Source organism: Pecten maximus, chromosome 8 (genome assembly GCF_902652985.1).
Source record: "Pecten maximus chromosome 8, xPecMax1.1, whole genome shotgun sequence".
Lineage (NCBI taxonomy): Eukaryota > Metazoa > Mollusca > Bivalvia > Pectinida > Pectinidae > Pecten > Pecten maximus.
Window position 1 is genome coordinate 30,890,087 of NC_047022.1, and position 6,094 is coordinate 30,896,180.

General features: G+C 34.6%; 1 non-coding gene across 1 annotated transcript; it reads right to left on the minus strand.

The window, feature by feature from the left end:
- Window positions 1-790: 790 nt before the first annotated feature.
- Window positions 791-872, minus strand: Trnas-uga. Its single transcript has one exon. It is a non-coding gene; the product is annotated as a tRNA-Ser (tRNA).
- Between the last annotated feature and the right edge of the window lie 5,222 nt (window positions 873-6,094).

Below are 6,094 nucleotides of genomic sequence, written 5' to 3' on the forward strand. Positions count from 1 at the left end.
TTATCATAATGATCTAGAGCGTGAAATACAAGTTAGGTTAACCTATTGGACTAAAGTCCACCAGTAGTTACTACCACCTGTACCATACAGTTTACAATAAACCTTTGGGACTAACGTCTACCAACAGTGAATATACCTCAGGCGCTCGAAAAACATTGTACAAATGATAATTTTGATAAATATACTTTTCAATAAAAACTGATAGTTAGAGTAAAGTTAAACACATTGGGACGTTCCTGGACTAAAGTTAAACTGCTTAACAATATTAACATAAACTGGCAGAGCTGTGTAAATCCGAAACCTCTCTGACAGCCGCAATGTCACCTTTACATGGACACACAATGTATCAACTCGGATAGCTATAACCATACACCACACACTATATGCTTACACTACGTCGTTAAAAAACAAATGACTTGTTCTGTTGTTGCTATACTGAGCTAACTTTGGTTAGTATTTACTATACAAAACAATGTCTGTGCTATCTATGATTCTGGCCGTTGTACATATCATGATGTAAAGGTGTCCTAAATACCTGCGATACCTGAAGCTCTTTGCTCTATTTCAAAGTCAGCATTCTCAAATGTATAAAGGAAATATGTGGCTTAAATAGCATACTACGCACGTTATTGTTGTTTATCTAAACTTGATAAACAAATATATCAATAATATGTAATTTCTGAAATATTTAATAAAAATTAATTTAATTAAATGCAGGTAAATGTTTTATTTTTTTTATGAAATGAGAGGTATTCAGGTTCAAAGTATATATTGTCTGCTTAAAATAAAACGTCACGAGCAGGGTTCGAACCTGCGCGGGAAGATCCCATTGGATTTCAAGTCCAACGCCTTAACCACTCGGCCATCGTGACATATATTTAGCTTATATACATAACCCAAATCACTACTATAATACAATGCGCATGGTGATTCGTTTCATTTTGATATATTTCCCGAGAAAAAAATGAAATATTTCACCGTAAAAATATCTCTCAATAAGGGTACAAAACATTAATGTTAACCTGCAAATATCTCACTTTCACTGTTAAGTGAAATTTTGATGTTTGGCTTTCGAATACAAGTTTTCTAATTTTCGAGTATGTAAACTAATTACATATATCTTCCTTATATAAACACAGTTTCAACAACGTTCTAAAAGGTCCCATGTAATACGTTTATAAGGTAATTTATTAGATACATTAACTAAGAAAACCAATATTTATAATCATACTTAACCGTAAAATATGACATCCTTCTTCAAACATCGCGATTAGAAACCCAGTATTTATATATCTCAATATACCAGTCTAAATATATCCCATCAGTTATATACAAATAATGTGAAAAGAATAAAAACACACAACACAGATGGATATCAGTCTCAAATATGAATAAAGTAATGTGTAGGTGTGAAATACAAACACTATATATATCCGTGTATGGTTTAAGGAATCAAGACTGATGTAGGATACTTATTTTGTCCTGAACTTCAACTTGTAAACATAACGTTTTCATATTCTATTCTACTATTCCTTGGGGAATAGAGCCCTTATGTTTTGTTTCTATATATGTGTTGATACTACTTCTCTGCAGTAGAATGATTGACCCGATCATAGATAGTTATTATACATATAACGGTATCATGAATTCGATTAACTACTCTCTGTACTGCTATATTGACAAGTCTTTAAGGTTTCAGAACCTTCAAAGCCAAGCCTTTTATTACATTCAGATAATAATAAACATGTGTGTACATAGCGTAACTTGAATCGATACAAAGGCCCCTGTTTCCAAACCCTGATGCGATACATATATAATATCCCCCATAAGAAGTAGGTACAGATTCCTTTCCAATGAATATTTATTGAGTGTTGCCACTAACCATTATCTGCAGCACCAGGTCTCTCCAGACACGACATTCTTACGGTCAGGGACCATAATCGATTCGAGCATACTGACGTAGATTCTGCCTTGCAATATCGAATGTCTTATTACAGCACAGCGGGATATTTCATTTTGAAGGTTCTATCTAGAAAGGCTGGTGTATTGATATAAACAAAGCCCCCTTTACGAGAGTGTATAGCGGAATGGAAAGATGAAATAATTTTAAGGACGTGATCTAACTTGTATTTGACCTAGATTTGTAAGGTTAGTGTACAGCCAATCAAGCAGAAGATGCCTACTCTTCCTCTTCCGGACCACCTGGTCATAGTTTCGTTGAACGTTTCAAATGGTGTTCAAGTTAAATTTAATATTTTGTTCACATGCCATCATTCTCTGTCATTCATGCATAAGTTTATCTATACCTTCAATGTATGCAAAATTACCGATACATTACAAGGTAGGAAAAGTACATCTTCAGGCTTTTGATATATTCATTGAAAGATTAATCAAGATATATTGTTTTATATTATAATACTGAATACATAACAGTGTTGTATATATTACATTGTTGCATGTACGTAATTACATACAAGTTATTTTGTTATATATTGTTACATTTAAGACAATATACAAATCAAGTTATATTGCTTTATATTATTGCATTTAGGAAATTAGATTAATCAATTTATATTAGTATGACATTTAAATTCAGCTTTATAACTTATCAAGCTGTATTATTACATAACTTATATTATTAGGATTTAATCATTAGATTATTTTCATTCAATGCAATTATATCGGCAGAATTTCTGTGTAGCATACCTACCAAATTTAAGGCAAGATATAAACAAATGTATGTTTGCATGGAACCCCTTGAAAAGTACAAGGGGGTTTAAAACAAGTGATCCTGATTGGTAGGCGTCTTTTCTTTGGTCGACGATACCCATTACGCTTAGAAACAAGCATCCGACATGTCATAGTGTACAAGGTTATAGAACATTTATCGATGCTAAAATGATATAAACTATAAACCTTCCCCGTGTTTTTCCTTAAATTGCGTCTCTCAAAACTTCGTCAGTGATATCAATTTATCATGGAAATCAAATAATGATAATAAAAATGTTTCCTTGAATATCAGCTTAACTTGTACATGTAAACGTGTAGATAAAAGCAAAGGATAACAAGTTAATTTTGTGGTATTTATTTCACACAAGGAAATACAGATACGCTACAGAATTACGTAAAGCTGCCCACTCAAAATAGTTGAGGAAACTAAAATATTGTTTGTTACCAAATATGTTTCAGTGTTTTGAAGCTGAATCAATTAATAGAAAACAATATTGTATTCCTCGCTCATTTTGATTAAATCCCTTAATTTATAGGGTAATATATACACTATTTGAGACTGGATGAATCGCGAAGGCATGACATAGAAAAGACTATTCCTACTAAAATATTACCAAATACCACATGATACCAACTCAATAACGAAATCGTAATTCTAATGTAAAATTAATTAAAAGTATGGCCACAAGTTCTGGAAGGATGATCGTCTTCTGTGTCATCGACGACACCTGTCCAACAAATTTTAATCATAGTCACATTATCAACTAGGACAACGAAACCACAAGGAAAATCAGCAATCATCGAATGAACACGTCAGACTTCATATCGCACAAAGACATAGATTGTTCCCTAATGGAGATAGTTCATGTGGTCTTTATCAACATGAGGCTCGCGATACTTGGAACAACTCCTAGAATAACGAATTAGCTAGAACATGTAACAGCTGGGACATGTTAACACCATATGTTGAAGAAGCGGGAAGGTTGCTATCTAAAAACCAGAAAATAACTATTGGGTTATTATGCAGTTGATAAGGATATTATTGCATTCATCTTTAACTTCGAAATGCACTACTATCTTCCCATTATTTGTGCCTCGAAACATTTTCGTACATGATCTCTGTGTACATCAATTAACTTGCTAGGGCGATGATCATGACATTCTATAAATAGTACACGATGTCTTCGACCTTCGAGTCCTTTGATATGTTAGTGGTGTATTCATGTTCATATATGGCCCTTATATGTAGTCTGGTCTTGTAAGACCAAAGTCCATCACAACGAATGTCTGGAATATTGACGGCAATGTTCTGTGAATAGTAACGATGACAAGGAGATGACATAGAACCCCAGGGGAAACAAAGGGAATAAAACCAAATGATCTAGAGGGGTAAACGTCGACATATAATTTACTTCAATAAGTCATATAGTTCAACTACCGAACCCAACATATAAAAGGGTTTTTTTAGTGGTCGACGGACGCATCCAGGAATAAAAATGTTCATACAAATCTCTGTAATGATTCATTTTGACAAGTCGAAACAGCTTCTAACACGAGTCTATCCAGTGCACAGATACACCAGCGTTGTATGCATGGCTGGAAAAAAAATTAAATATTTAAATCGGTAACAAGTGCCGCCAGACCTGATCGTATTTCGATCACTAGGTCCAAAATATGCACACACTTTCCTAACATATCTCATCTTGCATTAAGCCTTATACATCACTGAGCATTTACTAGCCCCGTGATTGTTTGACACACTCCACTAGCTATATGAGTATACGTACGAATGTTGTTTATCCCATCTTGCCGACAGGGTAGCGTATATGTGTTACACTCAGAGACTAATTATGCGCAGGAAACGAGCCCAGCCTAGCAGTTAATTAACCCAAAACACTTTACTAGATCGGTGTAGACGACTATAACAACGCGTGCTTGTAGCGTGGTATCACGTTTTTGTGACACACCTTCTGACTATGCAATTAGCTTTACACAATCTGACTTTCTATCATGCAAGATGAATATAATTTACAGTGATAATATGCCTTATTGAATGACCAATGTGATTGCATATATGTGGAAGGAGCAATGCATTCCAGGTAATAAAATCAGTCTACGTAATGCAGTATCACATTCTGTTTAGTGTTTTATAGATCTGAATGTGAATGAAAAAAGAGTTATGATAACAAAACTAAAAAAACAAAAACAAACAAACAAAAATAAAACGACTTTACATGGCTGCTTTTTATGTTTTATGTTGACGAAAATACGTACAAAAATATTAAGAGTTGGGTATTTTGATGTTATGGTTATACTAGAAAAAAGAGATGTTGCTTAGGGCTTCTACCCATTATCACGATTTCCGTGTCAAATGCCGACTCTTGCCTGAAGATGCTGATTGTTGAAGGCCATGTTATATATCATATAATCTATTAACTTGTAAGATAATGATGTTCGATGAATGTCGATTTGGTGGTTCCACTGTCGCCACACATAATTCCCATTTGGAGAATGTGGCTTAAACAACGTTTAACCTAGACTAGTACTCTGAGTGACGTCGATGAAGTAGAAGACGCTCACTCTTCCCGAACTCTGATTCTCCTGGTAATATAGGTTTCTTTCTTCATATTTTGCTCTCTTTTTATCGATTTTGAGTTATATTATATATCTAAGTAATTATAGATATGCCATAAATTTAGTTGCCATGGTGTATTAATCATTAATGTGCCGCGAGGATTGTTGTGAGGGATGAGTAATTAATGTGGTTGCTTATCACAGCAAATAACATTTTAACAACATTTTTTCAAATCCTGATATAATGATTTCTGGTAGAACTAGCTTGTCAAAACTTTATAAAATTATGTACTTGCTTAATTTACAGATGATATACTCACAGGTTTTGCAACAAATGTGAAATGAAATTTTCACTAATCAAGTGATTTAGCTAATCACCTTTTAAACAACTGGGCCCAGGTTGTTGCGAGGGTGTAACAATTACCCATTTCTGCACCGTCAGGTTTGTTATGAGGGTGTAACAATTACCCATTTCTGCATCGCCAGGTTTGTTGTGAGGGTGTAATAATTACCCATTTCCGCAACGCCAGGTTTTTTGTGAGGGTGTAACAATTACCCATTTCTTCACCGCCAGGTTAGTTGTGAGGGTGTAACAGTTACCCATTTCTTCACCGCCAGGTTTGTTGTGAGGGTGTAACAGTTACCCATTTCTTCACCGCCAGGTTTGTTGTGAGGGTGTAACAATTACCCATTTCTGCACCGTCAGGTTTGTTGTGAGGGTGTAATAATTACCCATTTCCGCACCGCCAGGTTTGTTATGAGGGTGTAACAATTACCCATTTCTGCACCG